Source organism: Dama dama, chromosome 31 (assembly GCF_033118175.1).
Source record: "Dama dama isolate Ldn47 chromosome 31, ASM3311817v1, whole genome shotgun sequence".
NCBI classification, from domain to species: domain Eukaryota; kingdom Metazoa; phylum Chordata; class Mammalia; order Artiodactyla; family Cervidae; genus Dama; species Dama dama.
In genome coordinates this window covers 54,836,631-54,857,386 of record NC_083711.1, presented here as the reverse complement: position 1 = coordinate 54,857,386, position 20,756 = coordinate 54,836,631, and the positions used below count along the sequence as shown (strand labels likewise).

The window sequence follows — 20,756 nt, the reverse complement described above, 5'->3', positions numbered from 1 at the left end:
TCCCCCTCTCCCTCCCCCCTCCCCCTCTCCCTCCCCCCTCCCCCTCCCCCTCTCCCTTCCCCCTCCCCCTCCCTCCCCCTCCCTTCCCCTCCCCCTCCCTTCCCCCTCCCCCTGTCTTCCCCTCCCCCTCCCTTCCCCCTCCCCCTCTCCCTTCCCCCTCCCCCTCTCCCTTCCCCCTCCCCCTCCCTTCCCCCTCCCCCTCCCTTCCCCTCCCCTCCCCCTCCCTCCCCCCCTCCCCTCCCCCTCCCTCCCCCCACTCACCTTCGTTCATCTCTCTCTTGCTTTCTTCCCAAAGCGCCAAGGCAGATAAGGACACGAGTGAACCACTTAGGGTACTACAGTGTGTGAATGTGTGGTGTGTGGAGGGAAGCGGTAATGGGGTGGGACAACATGAAAATAAAATTAGGAATATCTTGACTGTGTAACAATAACCTCCTCCCTTCCCACCCACCGCGGCTAGCAGTCTCGAGTGTGTCCAAGGGGTGACAAATTTTAACACGTTCAGACCTAGGAGAAAATTAGCCCGGGGTGACCGAGAGCTTTCTCCTCAATGTTTTATTTTTCTGAAGCATATTCACATTCCTACCAAATAAGCAGCATCCCCAGCAGAGAATTTAGCATGCTATCGGGAGGCCATTCCTGGACACGACTGAGGCAGCTTCTGGGTAGGGCAGCTTTTTCATCTCTGCAGCAGAGGTTACTGGACTCTGCTCACGACGTTACCTGAGGGGACAGGTGTTTGGGAACACACACCGCTCTAACGAACGACCCTACCCCGGCCGAGGGCAAGTGCTCTTCCTAAGGCTGAGACGGGCTGGTGAAAGGTGGAGAGCATAAACAACCTTGAATGTACCCTGCACGCGCCCCGCACTCCCAGCCTTCCCAGAAGCAGCGACAGACTCCTCTCGACAGCCTAACACCCCCTCCCTCACTTGCGAACACCTGCATTCAAACGCCGCAGTCGGAGGAGGGTGTCTGCGAAAGGCAGGCTCCCTGAGAGTCCTCTTGCTAAGCTACTGCCTAGTCATGGAATAGTCTTTATTCGAGAGGCCCTTCTAGTTGATTCTAACCAGGCTCGGGTAATTTTGCCCCTGGTCACCGACAGGGGGCGGCAGATGCCCTGCGATACCCCCGCCGCTTGCAGGAAGGGCGTCCTGTTGTCTCTGGGAACCCAGTTTAATTGAACACGTGGGGTGGAGAGGAGGCCCTCCCGCCGGTTCGTTCGTCTCGGCCGCCCCGGGGTCTGGGGGTCCTGGGCGCCGCCAGGGGCCCCCGAGGGCTTCGCTCTGCAGGGAGTGGGCGAAGCCATCCATGCCCCCAAGCAGTGCCCGTAAACTTAGCGGACAGCGCAAATAAATAGATGCATGCAGACGTTATGGGCAACACGACACACACACGTTGGAAAATGTTACAGAATCGATTGGAGCTTTCGGTCTTTTCTAAAGTTCTCTCACTAAGCAGAGACTTAGAAAGTGCGGTGACCACGGGCTGAATGGTGGCCGCGGTAGGGTCTGCTCAGTTATTTTGAGTTTGAAAAGGGTTTCTCTCGGAAGCTGGAAACTACTGCTTAGCCACAGAATCGTCAGATGAGTGTGGAGAAGGTTCCGAGGCATCCAGCAAGGGAAGCCGGGTGGGCTCTGCGGGCTCGGCCAGGGTGTGTGTCTGCGAGCGGGGCGAGGCGAGCGCCGGGCGCCCCGTTCCGAGAGCCGGGGGCTGCGGCGCGCGGACTGGGCCGGGCCCGGCGGGCTGCGCTGCCGGCCGCGTTTTACTGGAAACCTGCCTCGCTCCGTGACTCCAGCTCTTGAGTTTTCAGAATTGTCAGAGAGGCGATATATATATCGTCCTCAAGCCAATATTCCCACAGAAATGAGCAATTTTAAAAATCTGATACTTTTTGTAGGGCAGTGAGTTGTTTGGAAAGAAAAGAAAAATTAGAAGAAGGTTGAAAAAAAATTGAAGACTGGCCATTACAGTCATCTCTAAATAGCTTTTGACAAGCGATAGCTTCCAGGTTTTCCGAATGAAAAAGGATGTATTCAATAACTGTAGCAAGGTTATGCCCTTACTCTATAAATCTCATGCATAATTAAAAACTAATTCCTGAAATACTTTTGCAAGGTAGGGGAAAATTAGTTTTTAATTGTAGACATTATCACAACATGGGGCTAAGATGTTAATTGTATTGTAATTATGGACTAAACATATCGGTGGTATCTTAATGTTTTTACCAACACTGTAATAGATTGTGGAAATGCAGCCATAACTACTAAAGAAGGGAAGAATTTCAACAGCACACTTTATTGTCAGAAATTTCTCTAATGTGGAAAGTCCGTATCATGTCAAAATATAGAATCTTCCCCAAGTAATGATGAATATTAATTAAGGTATATGAAATTCGTAGGACAGTGTTAAATTTGTATTTGAGAAGGATGAGGAGAAACTGAGAAGGACGGACTTGTCCAAGTGGGGAAAAGAAAGTAAATTCGGATAGGGAATTTCCAGATTGGGTTCAAAATCCTAAAATAAACCAGAGGCCCAGCTGCACCTGTGGAGAGTCAATACTATAGCTGTTGAACCAGGGTGTCTGGCTCATCCTGGGCTGTGAGAAGAGGGACAGTTCTTTGGGTCTGAGGCTAAATCTGAGCAATTTAAAATTTGCCAAGTACCAACACTATTTACCTTCAAATATGTGTAGTAGACAACTGCACGCTGAGCATGGAAACATGTTTTAAAGTGGCAAAAATTGCACCAAGGGCCAACTACAAAAGGTTTCTTAAAATTTTTTTGCCACGAATTATCAATACTATGAAATATCGATAATATCAACTTTTAAAACAGTGTTTTGAACTGTAACACAACTTGACTTATTTCCTTTATAATGATGACTATCATCTTGTGTACCACACAACAGCTATATGAGGCCTATGTCATTATTTCCATTCCACATATAAGGAAACTCAAAGAGCCTAAACTATTTGCCTGAATTTACAAAGCTATCAACTAGAAAGCTACTTTCTGATTCTAAAGCCCAGGCTTTTTAATACCATCTTGCTGCAAGCCCTAAAACTGCACTGAATCCCAATAATGGACACAAACTCTTTGACTCTCAGATATCTGGTGACTGAGCAAAAATGGGCAAACTCATTGCTATCACTATTCGAATGACTCAAAACTAAACTAAAAACAAAAACACCTACATACCACAGAAGATATCAACCTCCAAATCATTTATGGAGGTAATAATGTATGGGGAGGAATCAACAATCTATGTTAAAATGTCAAAATTTTAACATATAAACAAATTGCATGATTATTGTAGGTAGAATAACTAAAACTCCACTGTTTTTGCTTTGCCTGACATTACATGGATACAGAGCTGTGTCCATGTAAATTTCCATGGCTGTATCCAAATAAACTTTCTATTTATTTTTCAATCTGAAAGAGGAAAATGAATTAACTGTTACTCAATAGGTGTAGTTTGTTTTCTAGATAATATATTTAATTATTCATTAAAGGTTCATGGAGGGTTGTAAATGATAATAAATATTGAAAAGGAGACTTTGAACATGAAAATGAACCACTGATACGTGGTAAAATCTCAGATTAGTTATCAGTTAGTTAATCTCAGTTAGTTATCTTGTGTTAGTTATTATTTCTGCCACTTAATAGTAGGTCTCTGATAATGAAGGAGTTGTGCTGCATTTGGGATTTTATGTTGCATTTCCACAAGTATAATGCATTGGTATGTAAAGAAAACTGGTGCAAATTGGTTATATTTAAAATACACCATTCGTTTGGGGCCTTAAAAGATTTCTGGGAAGGAGTATGTTTGGATATGATGTGATAACTGATCATGCAGAGCAGTGATCCTTAGCTCTTCCTGATTGCTCCTTTTTCTCTAGTCCAACAATTCTCAAATATTTTAGCTTTGGGACTGCCCCCACTCCTCCAAACTTTGCTTATATGGGTTTTGCCTGTTAATATACATTGTATCAATATTAGAAATTAAAATTGAAAACATGTTTAAAATATTTGTTACTTAGCTTGTAATAATAATCAGCCCATTTCATATTAACATAAATGACATACTTTTAATGAAAAATAGAAAAACTTTCCAAAACCAAAAAAAATGAGAAAAATGTTTTATGTTTTGTAAAGCTCTTTAATATCTACCTGGATTTAATATTTAGCTGAATCTAGGCAACTGGATTTTCACATTTGCTTCTGCAGTCCATCTATTGTGATGCAGTGTATATAGTTTACCATAGATGAAGAAAATCTGGCTTCAAAGAGATGTGTAGTTGGAAAAGGGAAACGTATTTAAGTAGCTTTTTAGATTATTATGGATATTCCTTATTACTACCCCAGAATTCTTCAAGTAGTAATTTTTTAAAAGTTAGTTGCACTGAGGAATAGAAATTCACATCTATAGACTTTTCACTTCTGTGGCATTAAAACTTACTGGTCTACCGAATGGGTCTTTTACATGATGAGTGTGTTATACACTGGTCATTTTGGAGACTGTTGGTTCACTGAATTATGCAGATCTTCCACATATTGACTCATTTCATCATACAATATCAAAAATATCATGTTCCTTAATTTTATCACTGTTTTTCATCAGGAAACATTTTGCATGTAGTTGCTTAGTAGTGCCCAACTCTTTGCAATCCCATGAACTGTACCCCACCAGGCTTCTCTGTCCATGTAATTCTCCAGGCAAGAATACTGGAGTTGGTAGCCATTTCCTTCTCCAGGGGATCTTCCCAACCCAGGGATTGAACCCAGGTCTCTTGCATTGCAGGCAGATTCTTTACCTTCTGAGCCACCAGGGAAGCCCAGTTAGGATCTGGTTTTCCAAAATTCTAATTTTTATTTGAAAGTTCTGATTTTATCATTAGCAAGAAATACTATTGGTTGTTTGCTTTGAAGGACAGTTTCTCTTTATTTCTGAGAAAATACCTGCCAGATACTCAAGTCTGAGTAACCATAGTTTGTCTGTCACTTGTTCTTTCAAATAAAAATGCTACTCTGTGAAAAAAGTGGCTAATTCAACTTGAAACTCAATTGCACCAATGCTTTTCCTCAAGACAACCAGTGTACTTCTGTATGTAGCAGAAGCATTGTATGTATGCTTCCCATTTTGTCTCACAGGTTAAAAAGACATGCCCTGAAGGGTCAGGATTTGATAAAATTAATAATTTTCACTGCTTTCTCAAAGACATTTGTAAGTGAAAATGACTTTTCTTTCTTCTCCTCTTTTTTTTTTAGCTGCAGGTGTGTGGTGGTGAAGAATATAGTGACTGTTACTACAGCTTGATGTCACTCTCTTGCTTTGTGTTGAGGCGATCAGAGTTACATCCACCGTCAGTGAAAGCATCAACCCCGTGAAAAAGGTAAATAGCCTCTTGATATTGTCATGATACTAGCTCCAACCACACATAACCCCTGGAAAAATATTGGGAACCTCCTGGGTTCTATGAACCCCTTTGAGAACCTCTTCTCTAGTCCTAGATTAGCATTTAAGATATTTCATTTTTTTAAAAATATTTATTTCTTTAAGCTGCACCTGATGGGCTACAGTCCATGGGTTCGCAAAAGAAACAGATATGATTGAGCAACTGAACAACAGTAACAACAACTAAATGAGGATGATGGTTTGGGTAACACATTTATTCAGAGAAAGGAAAGGAGCATTTGTCACGACATGTTATCATTTTTCCAAACAACATCAAATGGCAGCCATGTTCATGTATATGTTGCACTGCTAGTACTTAGGACATGACTTCTCATAATCAGCATGTAAGAATTCAAGTCCAGTTGTGATGCATTCAGAATATTGCAATCACGAACACCCACCAGAGGTATGGCCTTGTCCAATTTGTATGAACAAGCTGAACAGCACAGCTGAGTTTTAGACAGTTCCTTAGTTCTATTCCTTTGGGTCATGCAAGACTTCTTAAATACATGAGAAAGTTCTGTTGCCTGAGTAATCACAAATCCATCCATTTTGTAAATAGCAAAATGTCTGTATTTCACACTCTTCACACCTTCAGTCTTTACTGGAAGAAATTGTACAGTGGTAGAATCATCCCTAAATCCAGCAAGGGGAAGTGAATTGTGCAGGGGATTTATTGCTGGAACCAATACCTGATTTTCATATCACTTCTCTTTTTGTAGTTAAATGTGTAGAGAATAATTCATTATGTGTGTGATTCAGTAATATTAAAGAGAGACCAAGAAATTAGGTAAGGTTCCACAATATACATTTCTGTCAACATGATTAAGATTTAGTTTTGAACTTGCTGAGGAGTAGGCCAATTTCACACAAAGTGAAAGTGAAAGTCACTCAGTCCTGTCCAACTCTTTGCAACCCCATAAAGGATACAGTCCATGGAATTCTCTAGGCCAGAATACTGGAGTGGGTAGCCATTCCTTCTCCACGGGACCTTCCCAACCCAGGGACTGAACCCAGGTCTCCCACATTGCAGGTGGATTCTTTACCAGCTGAACCAGCAGGGAAGCTCAGTGGTCGTGAGTCTGCCTTTCAATGCAGGGGACGTGGGTTTGATTCCTGGTTGGGAAACTAGGATCCCATGTGCCTCCAGGCAAAACTAGGTCTACAAGCCACAACAAAGGGCCTGCATGTCACAGTTAAGGTCCCGGGCAGCCAAATTCATACAAAGTTCCCCATAATGTAGCATAGCCCATGTCAACATTTCAGTCTGAATTCCTTACAGGAGAGGTATCCAAAAAAGTAGCCTCTAACCACATATGAAATGTGGCTAGTGCTACTGAGGAACTTGATTTTTAATTTTAATTCACTTAAATTCAAATTTGAAAACAGATTCTCAATTCAGTTATAGGAAGATTTAGTTATGTTTAGAAAAATTGATGTATATTAGCCTTCTTTTTCAGCAGTTAATTTTTGAAATCTGAACACCAATCAAGTATTTCCAGTGAAAATTTAGCAACTAAGTTGAAACATGCTATCAGATTTCAGTGACTTCAAAAGATAAAAAGAATAAAATACCTCATTAATTTTTTACACTGATTCCATGTTGAAATGATAATATTTAGGTATACTGGGTTAAATGAAATATATTTTAAAACATTTTGTCCATTTCCTTTTACTAAAATATGTATATATATATTAATGTGGTTTCCCATATAATTTAAAATTATTTATGTGCCTCTTAAATTTCAATTGAATGATTATATTGTAGTTCATTTTCTTTCCATTCTATGGGAATAAGAAGGCAACTGAAAAAATATTGTGTTTAGGTTTCATCTTCATTATGTGAAATCTAGTTTTGCTCAAAGCAGTTGATATCTAAACATTCATTATGCACTTGATTATCATACTTCAAGGGATTTTACAGTAAATTGGTATTGTTTTAAAATTCTGTATTATATGGTACTGATCTACTGTGTGTCAAATTTACATTCTGGGAATTTTTTAAATTTAAGTTTTAAAGCAGTTTTAGGTTCACAGAGTAATTGAGCAGAAAATACAGTTACTTATTATAAACCCCCTGCTCCCCAAATGCAGAGCCTCCCCGCTATCAACACTCTGTACCACAATGGTACGTTTGTTACAATCACTGGACCTGCTTTGATACATCTTATTACCCAAATCCTATAGTTTACAGTAGAACTTATTCTTGGTGTTATCCCTTCTATGGGATTTGACAAAGGAATCATATTTTTAAAAAAATTTGTTATAAGTATAGTTGATTTACAATGTTGTGTTAATATCCACATTCTTTTTAATATTCTTTTCTATTATGATGTTCCCAGGATATTGAATATAGTTCCCTGAACTATACAGTAGGACCTTGCTGTTTACTCATCCTATATATAATAGTTTGCATCTGTTAATCCCAAACTCCCAGTTCTTCCCTCCCCTACCCACCCCGCTTGGCAACCACACGTCTGTTATCTATATCTGAGTCTGTTTTTGTTTGATAGATAGGTTCATTTGTGTTGTACTTTAGATTCCACCTAGAAGTGAAATCATATAGTATTTGCCTTTCTCTTTCTGATTTATTTCACTTAGTATGATCATCTCTAGGTCCATGTGTTTTGTTGCAACTGGTATTATTTTATTCTTTTTTTATGGCTAAATAATAGTCCATTCTATAGTGGCCACAGGACTGGAAAACGTCAGTTTTCATTTCAATCCCAAAGAAGGGCAATGCCAAAGAATGTTCAAACTACTGCGCAATTTACTCATTTCACATGCTAGCAAGGCAATGCTCAAAATCCTTCAAGCTAGGCTTCAACAGTACATGAACTGAGAACTTCCAGATGTACAAGTTGGATTTAGAAAAGGCAGGGAAACCAGAGATCAAATTGCCAACATCCATTGTATCATAGAAAAAGCAAGGGAATTCCAGAAAAACATCTACTTCTGCTTCAGTGACTATGCTAAAGTCTTTGTGTGAATCACAACAAACTGTGGAAAATTCTTCAAGAGGTGGGAATACCAGACCACCTTATCAGCCTCCTGAGAAACCTGTATGGCGGCCAGGAAGCAACCGTTAAGATTGCACATGGAACAACAGACTGGTTCCAAATAGGGAAAGGAGTACGTCAAGGCTGTGTATTGTCACCCTGCTTATTTAACTTATATGCAGAGTGCATCATGCAAAATGCTGGGCTGGATGAAACACAAGCTGGAATCAAGATTGCCAGGAGAAATATTGATAACCTCAGATATGCAGATGACACCACTCAAATGGCAGAAAGCAAAGAGGAACTAAATAGCCTCTTGATGAAGATGAAAGAGGAGAGTGAAAAAGCTGGCTTAAAACTCAGCATTCAAAAAACTAAGATCATGGCATCTGGTCCCATTACCTCATGGCAAGTAAGTGGGGAAACAATGGAAACAGTAAGAGACTTTATTTTCTTGGGTTCCAAAATCACTGCAGATGGTTACTGCAGCCATGGAATTAAAAGATGCTTGTTCCTTGGAAGAAAAGCTGTGACAAGCCTAGACAGTGCATTGAAAAGCAGAGACATCACTTTGCTGACAAAGGTCCATATGACTATGGTTTTTCCAGCAAGTATGGATGAATGTGAGAGTTGGACCATAAAGAAGGGTGAGTGTCGAAGAATTGATGCTTTTGAACTGTGGTACTGGAGAAGACTCTTGAGAGTCCCTTGGACAGCAAGGGGATCAAACCAGTCAATCCTAAAAGGAATGAACTCTGAATATTCATTGGAAGGACTGATGCTGGAGCTGAAGCTCCAATATATTGGCCACCTGATGGGAAAAGCTGACTCTTGGAGAAAACCCTGATGCTGGGAAAGACTGAAGGCAGGAAGAGAAGGGGACGACAAAAGGTGAGATGGTTGAATGGTGTCAAGATTCAATGGACATGAGTTTGAGCAGACTCAGGGAGATCGTGAAGGACGGGAAAGCCTGGAATGCTGCCGTTCATGGGGTCGTTAAGAGTCAGACACAACAGATCAATTGAATAATAGCAACAATATATGCACCACATCCTCTTCATCCATTCCTCTGCTGATGGACATCTAGGTTGCTTCCATGCTTGGCTATTGTAAATACTGCTGCTGCGAACATAGGGGTGCTTGTATCTTTCATATTACAGTTTTCTCTGGATACATTCCTAGGAGTGAGGTTGGTGGATCATATGGCAACTCTATTTTTAGTGTTTTGAGTAATCTCATACTGTTTTCCATTGTGGCTGGACCAGTTGATACCGCGCCAACAGTGTACAAGGGTTCACTTTTCTCCATACCTCCTCCACTGTTTGTTATTTGTAGCCTTTTTTGATGGTGCCCATTCTGAATTGGTTGAAGTGATACCTCATTGTAGTTTTGATTTGTATTTCACTAATAATTAGCAATGATGAGCATCTCTTCATGTGCCTCTTAGTCATCTGTATGTCTTCTTTGGAGAAATGTCTATTTAGGTCTTCTGTGGATTTTTTTGATTAGGTTGTTTGTTTTGGGTTATTGAGTCCTGTGACCTGTTTGTATATTTTGGAAATTAAGTCCCTGTTGGTCATATCGTTTGCAAATATCTTCTTCAAGTCCATAGGTTATCTTTTCCTTTTGTTCATGGATCCCTTTGCTGTGCAAAAACGTGTAAGTTTGATTAGGTCCCATTTGTTTATTTTTGCTTTTATTTCTTTTGCCTTGGGAGACTGACCTAGGAAAGCATTAGTTGGTTTATATCAGAGAATGTTTACCTATGTTTTCTTCTAGGAGTTTTTAAGGTGTTAAGTCTTTATATTTAAAGACAGTTATTTAAGTCTTTAAACCATTTTAAGTTTATTTTTGTGTACGGTGGGAGGGTGTGTTCTAATTCCATTGATTTACCTGCAGCTGTCCAACTTTCCCAATACCACTCGCTGAAGACTGTCATTTCCCTATGGTATATTTTTGCCTCCTTTGTCAAAGAGGAGTTGACTGTAGGTGTACGGGCTGACTTCTGGACTCTCTTTCCTGTTACAGTGGTCCTTCCGTCTGTTTTTGTGCCAGTACCATGCTGCTTTCAGTACTGGGTGCTTGTGCATAGTCGCTCCGTCGTGTCCGACTCTTGGCGACCCCGTGGACTGTATCACTCAGACTCCTCTGTCCATGGGGATTCTCCAGGCTAGAATACTGGCGTGGGTAGCCATTTCTTTCTCCAGGGGATCTTCTCAACCCAGGGATCAAATCCATATCTCCTGCATTGCAGGCAGATTCTCTACAGTCCGAGCCATTTCCTGCCTTTTGACTCAAACTAAAACATTGGCTCTTGCTGGGTCTTGAGCCTGCCAGCTTTCAGACTGGAGCACCACCGTCAGCTCTCCTGCAGCTCCACTGCAGATCCCGGATTTGTCAACCTCCATAATCACATGTTATAATTGCTTAGTATTATTGTTGTTGTTCTGCCACTAAGTTGTGTCTGACTCTTTGCAACCGCATGGACTGTAGCCCACCAGGCTCCTCCGTCCATGGGATTTTCCAGGCAAGGATGCTGGAGTGGGTTGCCATTTCCTTCTCCTTTCATCACTGCAGCTTTGTAGTGTTGTCTGAAGACTGGGAGGGTTATGCCTCCTGTTCTGTTCTTTTTCTTCAGGATTGCTTTGGCAATTCTGATTTTTATGGTTCCATATAAATTTTAGAATTGTTTGTTCTAGTTCTGTTAAGAATGTCATGAGTAACTTGATAGGATCATATTAAAACTGTAGATTGCTTTGAGTTATATGGCCTTTTAACAATATCAATTCTTCCAATCCAAGAGCATGGACTATCTTTCCATTTCTTTGATTCATCTTCAATTAAGGATCATTTTTTGAAATGTATGTTACATATGATGTTTCTGCTTTCCCATTAGTATACCTAATTTAAACACAGAATTGAAATAAGAGTTTTTAATGGTTTAAAAACAGCTCTTTTAAAAATGTCATATTGTTACAGAAAATTTGAAAACACAGACAAATATTTTAAAAAAGAAAGGAAATTAACCTCAAAAAAAAATCAGTTGACAATATATTGTTAGTCTCTTCTTTCTTTGTATACAAGTATACATTATGATTATACTGTAATATAGCTTAATAAGTCTGTCTAATTTTTTACAAATACTTGAACATTTTCTAATTAATTATTTTTGAAACTGAATAAATAACTGAATATTAAACCTTTCAAGAAAGTGAAAGTGAAGTCGTTCAGTCATGTCTGACTCTTTGCAACCCCATGGACTATAGCTTACCAGACTCCTCCGTTCATGGGATTTTCCAGGCAAGAATACTGGAGTGGGTTGACATCTCCTCCTCCAGATATTAAACCTTTACCTGCCATTAATGTTGAAAATTATTTTTTTAAGTTTACTCTTTGCCTTTTAACTATATTTATGATTTTTTTTAACAGAGGTGCTTTACATTTTTATTAACCCACATATCAATAATTTTTCTTTATTCTTTCTTATCTATATTATAATTTAATAAATGTTCATTTTAAAAAAATAGACTTTTATTTTAAAAAACAGTTCACTCTGGTTTTTTTTTATTATTATGAGGTAGGAGATACAGTTTTATTGTTTTTTAAAACAGTTAACCAATTATTCAGTTATCATTTATCAAATAAGCAATTTTTCCCAGTTAAAATAATGATAACATTTTTCTTTTTGGCTGCACCATATGGCATGAGGTATCTTAATTCCCCAACCAATGATCCAACCCACCGCTCTGCAGTGGGAGTGCAGAGTCTTAACCACTGGAAATCCCTCAGAATGATAACTTTAACACATGCTAAATTTTCATCTATCCTAATACCATCCACTTCTGCTCGATTCATCTGTTCTTCTTTTCATTAAGATTTTAATTTATACAATTATATATTAATTTAGGAGTACTTACATCTTTGTAACTGTCAAATTACTTTAGAAGATAAAAGTGAGAGGAGGTTTTGTATATATGTCCTTTCCAGTTGATCTATGTAATTCATCTTTTGTAAAATATTTGTGACATTTCATAGTAATTACACTTTAAAAAACAACTTTGTTTTGGAAAAGTACTTGATGGCATTGTCGGATTATAGGAATAGATTTTGAATAAGGAGAAAGCTGAAAGAGGGCACTGTAGATATTGCTAATAAGACATTAAAGAAACTGGCAACTTACAATGGACCTTCTAAGTGAAGAAAAAGTAAACCAAGGAAGAGAGGAGGAAGATGGGGAAAAAAGAGGGAAAAGTATAAGCAAAAGGAAAAGTAATTTTTATAATAATGCTAATAAAAATTAGGCCAAGAATAGATTATGAAAAAGAGCTGATTTGTAAATGAAAAAAGAGCAGAGAAAAAGAGGGAGAGGGAAAGAGAGAGAAAAGTTGGTACAAAATTTCTTATAAATTTCATGTTACCTCATGAATGAGACACTAAACTATAAAGAGGGGGAAAGCCATCTCTTTTAGAAGCCTCAATATATACATTATAGGAAATTTTTTTTTGGTGTGAAATGTAGATTGTTTTCGAATTATTTCCTAAAACCTTGTACCTAGATCTTTTATACACACACATACACATACACACACACACACATACACACACACACACACATACACACACATATATCTTACTTGAGCACAGAAAAATCTTAGAGCCTCTTCTTTATGCTTCATAATTTAATACCTGAAAAGCCTTGACTTTATTAGTTTTTATTTGTGGATAATTGTGAATTCTCTTCCATTTATTATTTTTGGGAAGCCTTTTCTGTAATATTTAATTGTTTGGATACTGATAAGTTAAAAAGATATTTAGAAATATATTACTAGCACTTAGATATATGGAGAAAAAAATAACAGGATAATATATAGCTGTGTTTAAAGAAAGGGAAATGCACAGTTTGGATTTAAAGGGAAACAAGTTTACCTGGAAAATTTCATGGACAGAGGAGCCTGGCAGGCTACAGTTCGTGGGATCACAAGGGTCGGACACTGCTCAGCTCACACACACACATAAATGAGAATGCAATCGCAGGTTCCCACATTTCTTCCTGAGTTCAGTTCAGTTCAGTCGCTCAGTCATGTCTGACTCTTTGCGACCCCAGGGACTGCAGCACGCCAGGCCTCCCTGTCCACCACAAACTCCCGGGGTTTACTCAAACTCACGTCCATTGAATCGGTGATGCCATCCAACCATCTCATCCTCTGTCATCCCCTTCTCCTCCCGCCTTCAATCTTTCCCGGCATCAGGGTCTTTTCCAATGAGTCAACTCTTCGCATGAGGTGGCCAAAGTATTGGAGTTTCAGCTTCAGCATCAGTCCTTCCAATGAATATTCAGGACTATTCCGATGAATATTCCAGTGAACATTCAGGACAGTGAATATTCAATGACCATTCTTCCTGAAGGTGGCAGTATTTCAGAGACTAAAACCTGACAAGCTCCTAAAACCAGGAGCTCTCAGACATCTATGAAGGTGTCATTCTGTGACTAGAAAAGTCCCTTTAGTGACCGTTTTCTATTTCTTGGTGTGAGTCATACTCCTGTAGGGACACATGCTGCCTCTCTGCTAACCAGTGACTCCTTAGGATGAGGACTATTGAAGTGGGATAGCATTTCAGTTGCTCAGATATTGGGGAAATTTTTTTGCTGTCATTTGAGAGAGAGAGAGAATAGAAATATATTATTAAATTTAGAATTTAGTGCAAAGTAGAAAATGTACAGAGACAAGAGGCAGAATGACGTGTTTTATGATTGACAGCTACCGTCTTTCATGGAAAAGTGGTGGTTTAATTCACACTGTTTTTCTTCTCAAGACAAACAAAATTTCCCAAGTGTTTGATAGATATAATGACGATATAAACCCAACTTAATTTTTGTCACTGATTAACTCATTGTCTAAAGTATTAAGAGCATTTACAAATTTTGGAGTAAATATCTAACAATCAAAAGAAAATGAATTTTATACATTTCAAGCAGCAGATTCTGAGAACATATGCACATGTATGTTATATGTATTAATTAAGTTACATATGGAGAGGTGAATATATGCAGGCACAAAAATAAATACAGATGAGCAAAACATTTTAAAAATGTGTCAAACTATAGTACTATTTCATTTTATTATGATACTTTAAAATAAACAATAAACATTAGCAGTATTGATTGATGTTTGAGAGTTAACTCATTATTTATTTTGATTGGTCATTGCAGGCAGATTCTTTACCAGCTGAGCCACAAGAGAAGCCCAAGAATACTGGAGTGGGTAGCCTATCCCCGCTCCAGCGGATCTTCCCAACCAAGGAGCCAAACCTGGGTCTCCTGCATTGCAGGCGAATTCTTTACCAACTGAGCTACCAGGGAAGCCCCCTTGATTGGTCAAGGCCACATTTAATTTAAAGGGAATGATTTGTAGTATTGTCTGATACTTAGAATATCTGGATTATGGTTCTTAGAAAGGAATTTGAAATGACAGAGCCCCAAGGGATACTGGGAATGATAGTTCTCTGAAATTTGTCATCAGGAATGTAAACTGATTCTGGAGTAGCAGCAGAGTGGCATTTTATTCAGTTTATGGTATTTTAAAAATTCTTTTGAAGATAAAATATTTCCCGTTTATATTTTTCATCAATTGTGTCAAAATATACCTCAGTAGAATTGTAAATGCATGTATGTATAATTATACCAATTTTAACTTTCCTCTTTTTTCTGTCCTAACCATATAAACTGTGCCAGCTTATGTTGACATTTCATTCATGAGTATAGTTCCATAATGTTCTTGTTAGTTTAGATCTCAGTCTTAGTTAGATCTCAGTGTTTACATTTATAGACACCTGAGGCATATCTTCTCATACATCCCAAATTCTAGTAAGTTAATACTCTCTTCTCTTGAATCACAGATATAGTCTCTTTATTTCTACTCTGTACTATGAACATCTATTAGAATGATGCCCACTTTTAAAATCAGAAACTACCTTATTCAGTTATTTGCTTTTTTTAATAGAGCAGTTTAGGTTTATAGCAAAGTTGAGTAGGGAGTACAGGGTTCCCATACGTCTTCTGTCCAGATACACCTACAGCCTCCCCTACTATCAACTCCTGCACTAGAGCGGTATGTTTGCTACATTGACACCTCGTCACTACAAGTCCGTCATTTACAGAGGGATCACTCCTGGTACTGTACGTTCTGTGGGTTTTCAGGAATGTGTAGTTCTTCCCTCCTGGGCATAGTATCACTGCTATTGTTCATTTCACTTACACGTAAGCATATATGTATATATGTTTATGCATATATATGTACAGACATCATAAGCATACACAATCACATACATTGTTGGTATTATTATTTTGCAACAATTATCTGTTAGATCAATTAAGAATAAGAACATGAGGGTTTTTTTTTGCCATTAGTTATTCATGCTCTGATGCTATTCCTTTCTTTGTGTAGATCCAAATTTCCCTTGTGGCTCAGCTGGTAAAGAATCTGCCTGCAGTGCAGGAGATCTGGGTTTGATCCCTGGGTTGGGAAGATCCCCTGGAGAAGGAAATGGCAACCCACTCCAGTATTCTGGCCTGGAGAATTTCATGGCCTGTGTACTCCATGGGGTTGCAAAGAGTCGGACACAACTGAGCTACTTTAACTTTCATTCAAATTTATAACCTCTGTTATTTTCCTTCTCTGTGAAAAACCTTTAACATTTCTTGCAAGGAAGGTCTAAGGCAACAAATTCTCTCAATTTTTCTTTGTCTGGTAGTCTTTATTTCACCTTCATAGTGAAGGATAATTTTACAGGCTAAAGAATTCTAAAGTGGTGACTTTTCTCTCAGCACTTTAAATACTCTCTTCTTGTTTGCATGATTTCTTAAAAGAAGTAGAACGTAATTTGTTTTTTAAAATTTACGTATTTTTAATTGAAGACTAGTTGCTTTACAATGTTGGGTTGGTTTCTGCCGTATGTCAGCGTGAATCAGCCATCTATACATGTGTCCCCCCCGCCCCGACCCTCCACCCCATTCCGGCCTCTAGATTGCCGCAGGGCGCCAGGTTTGAGCCCTCCGTGTCAGGCAGCAGATTCCCACCAGCCGTCTGTTTTATACGCGGTGACACATACGTTTCAGTGCTGCTCCCTCAGTTCATCCCACCCTCTCCTTCGCTCACTGTGTGGGATGTAATTCTTATCTTTGCTTGCATACAGGGAAGGTGTTTTTTTCTCTCTAGATTCTTTCAAGATTTTTCTTTATGTTTGATTTTCTGTAGTTGGAAAATTATATGCCGGGGTGTGGTTTTGCAGGGCATGTATCTTGCTTGGTGTTTTCTGAGCTTCTTGGATTTGTGGTCTGGCATCCGACCTTACTTTGGGGAAAATCGTCAGTCATTATCGCTTCAAAAACTGCTTAATTCTTCTGTCTCTTTCTTCTCCTTCTGCTATTCCCATCACATGTGTGTTAGACCTTTTATAGTCGTCCCACAGTCCTTGAATATTCAGTTCTACTTTTTTCGTCTTTTTTATCTTTGCTTTTCAATTTTAAAAGTTTCTGTTGCATGTCCCCAAGGTCAGAGATTCTTTTCTCAACCATATCCGGTCTACTTAGGAGCCCACTGAAGACCTTCGTTATTCCTGTGATACTGTTTTTGATCTCTAGTATTTATTTTTGATTCTTAGAATTTCCATCCCAGCTTGTATTGTCCATCTGTTCTTGCATGTTGTCTACTTTTTCCATTGTCAATCTGATCATTTCAACATACCTGCCATATCTGGTTCTGGTTCTGATGCTTGCTCAGTCTCTTCAAAGTATAATTTTTGCCTTATAGTTGTTTGCTGAAATATGGACATGACGTACTGACTGAAAGGAACTGCCGTAAATGGGTCTTTGGTGATATGGTGGTATCAGGAGAGCCTTCTGTAGTCCTGTGATTAGAGCGCAGTCTTCTGATGACCCCGTGCTCATTGATTGTAAACCTTACCTGTGTTATTTTTTTTTTTCCTGTGTTCTTTTTAAACTCTTTCTTGTTTTTTTTTTTTTTTTGGCCCCAGAGTGCAGCATGCAGGATCTCAGTTCCCTGACCAGGGGTTGAACTCATGCCCTTTGCTGTGGAAGCGCAGAGTCTTAACAACTGAACCATCAGGGAAGTCCTCACCAGTAATTCTTAATTTTCTCTACAGAAAACTAGAGAAGGCTGAGATTCACCTTTCAGAGAAAGCTGAAATACAGCTATCTGTATTTACCTTCCACAGATAGATTAGGCCCTGATAAAACCCCAGCAGGTTAGGCTCTGGTGAAATAGTTTCTCCTGAGAGCAGGTCTTGTTCAGAAGAACAGAAATCTCTGTCATATTTCAAAATAGTTATTTTCCCCTCTCCCTGCCAGAACCATGAGGGTGTTTTTCTCCCATTTTCACCCTGAGGAACTGGTGGAGGCCCTGGAGGTGAGACTTACAGCAGTTTGACCCCCTCCTCCCCCACCCGCCTCTGTCAACACTGGGTCTTTCTGAAGTTTTAAACTCTCAGACTTGTCCACATTGAGTCTCCAGCAATTCATCAACTGCAGTTTAGATTTTTATACCCTGACACCAATTCCCATGAAGTTTCTTCCGTGGGGTTTCTTGACTGTAAGTTGTCATTCTTTGTAATACCTGTCTGTCTTTCCAGTTTAGGGGACAGCGTTTTGCTCTGTGACCTCACATCTCTTTCTAATCTGGGGAGAGTTGATTTTTCTGCTTGTTCAGTTTTTATTTTTTATTTATTTTTATTTTTATTTTTTTGTTCGGTTTTTAACTTGTTAGGATGGAGTGACCGCTTCTGAACGCCTTTCCCGATGGACTGGAAGTCTCCAGTCCTTTACTTTTTAATCACAAATGTGAGTCTACTGTGCACGGAAACTGAAGCAATGTACATATGTTCAATTAATTTTTATACCTAATACTTTGCAAAGCTTTTGGAGAAAAACTTTAATGTGGTATAATCTTTATATTCTCCTGAGATATACCAGAACAAGAGCAAAAGAAGCACAGAGTCATTCTGTGTTCATGTTGTTGGGTAAAACCTGAGGTATGCAAAATTTCATTTTTTAAATTACTGTCTATTTAAGCATTATGCGTGGTTAATGTAGATATAACCTCAAGCACAAACAGAATGCACCCTTCCGCCGTCTGTGCCCTGACTCCTCCCTGACACCCCCGCAATAAGCAGTGGAACTCACTTAGGAGGAACATAAGTACAAGTTGACTGCATTCCTTTTTTATGTTCTTTCTTTGAAGTGTCACAAATAATTTTTTTTTAACACTCAAAATACAAAGTGTTCCTGAGCTATTAAACATTTCTCCAGTATAGTTAATTTTCCACATGGATTATTATCCCAGAAGGCTCATAAAATAAGTTTTTTGGAGATTCTTGTTCTCTGTGACAGCTATCATCCTTGACATTCAATAAGCAATCCGTGCTGTTTTCCCAACTTTAGCTCTCCAGAAAAATGGATTCCTAATACTTTGTAGGTATTGTTTTCATACTTTTCTTCATAAAATAATATAAGCTGATGAACCATAAAGTTCAAAAATGATATAAAAATTCGTAGGTGGGTGAAATTACCTTTGATTGAGAGATCTAAACAGAGATCACAAGCTAATGGCATTGAAGCCAAACCCTTTTAGTGCTTCAGGTCAGAAGGTCTACCAGTAGCCTTAAAGCTGTTCATGCCATTTTGTCTAGTTATTCCACTTCAAAGTGATTCCAGTTACAAAAGTATTCAGCATAACATCATTTATAATAGCAAGACAGTTACCATTAAGGAAACAGGAAAACCAAAATGCTTTGTATCTTTCTGGTGGAAATCTAAGCATGTGTTTGGCGTAACCTTGACAATGTTTCTTGTCCCCGCCATTGTCTTTGTTGTCTCTTTTTCAGTCTCTGACCAAGGGTAATTTCACTTACCTACTTTTACATCATTTTGAACATCATGTTCATCAGATTACAGAAAATGTGCAGTTATCTTATTGCTATCCACTAAACTGGAAACGTGTTGAAGTGAGGGACTTTGCCTTTCTTGTTTGCATTTTTCTTGAATGTGTTACATGTTACCAGGTCTTCAAGAAAAATACAGATTAAAAACGACTAAGTCTCTCAAAGGAATTTCAGTTACTGTGATTTAGTTAAATAACTCTTTGTGACCCCATAGAATGTAACTTGCCAGGTTCTTCTGTCCACGGAATTCTCCAGGCAAGAATACTGGAGTGGGTAGCCATCCCCTCCTCGAGGGATCTTCATGACCCAGGGTTCAGACCCAGGTCTCCCACATTGCAGGCAGATTCTTTACCATCTGAGATACTGGGGAAGCCCAGTTAAATAACACAGCCTCCCCCACCCCAAACAAGGGCTTCCCAGGTGGCTCTTGTGGTAAAGAACCCATCTGCAATGCAGGAGACATAATGAGACGTGGGTTTGATCCCTGGATCGGGAAGAGCCCCTGGAGGAGGGCCTGGCAACCCACTCCAGTATCCTTGCCTGGAGAATTCCATGGACAGAGGAGCCTGCTGGGCTACAGGCCATAGGGTTACAAAGAGTCAGACGTGGCTGAAGCGACTTACCAAAAAAGATTCCCCCCAAAAAAGATCCAAATTTCAGTGAATATGGTATGTTAATCGGGACTAGTTATATAAGGTACAAACATCGCTTACTCTTCAGTCTACAGCTGTCTTCCTAAATCACTTTCTAGAAGAGGCACCATGACTGGTGACCAGTCACATCACTTTCAAAGACAGTTGATTGTTGGTCACTGGACATCTGTACTCGATTTGTGCACAAGCAACAAAGCGTGTAGCCGTGTTGCCTCTTTTGTCTCCCAGTGATAAGTCCACATAACATATTTACAGGGGGTAATCGAAAGAGGAAATTGGCCAAATCAAATGAATATGCAGCAAAACAACAGTGGTAAGACCGGAAAAGGAACTTTGAATCAAGTGTGAGTAGAGTTATTGAAGAAGGTGCTGACCACGGCGATGTCAAGACTACTGCTGTTCAAGAGAGTCTAGGTGTGCAGCCAGAAAGTGATGGAAGTGAACTTGTGGACACTTGGAAGGCACCTGCTTGTGTGAGGAAGAGAATGGAGAAGTCCCAGAGGACGTGATGGTGGCCAAAAAAAGCTTCATGTTAAAGGAACTTTTGGAATTATTTCATAATATTAAAAGTATAAATAATAAAATGATGGAAGCTGACCCAAATTTAGGGGCACCATAGTTTACCAAAGTGTGAAAACAGTGTTTGATTCTTAACATAAGCTAATGTGATGAGAAGACAAGTTTTGTTCA

The 20,756-nt window shown here is 39.3% G+C and overlaps 1 long non-coding RNA gene across 1 annotated transcript in view; it reads left to right on the top strand.

Moving 5' to 3' along the window:
• The first annotated feature begins 5,245 nt into the window (after nucleotides 1-5,245).
• The window catches only part of LOC133049918 (uncharacterized), a 61,493-nt gene continuing 45,982 nt past the window's right edge, over nucleotides 5,246-20,756 (top strand). The window contains exon 1 of the long non-coding RNA XR_009691493.1: nucleotides 5,246-5,396. This is a non-coding gene — a long non-coding RNA (uncharacterized LOC133049918). The remainder of the gene's footprint in view (nucleotides 5,397-20,756) is intronic.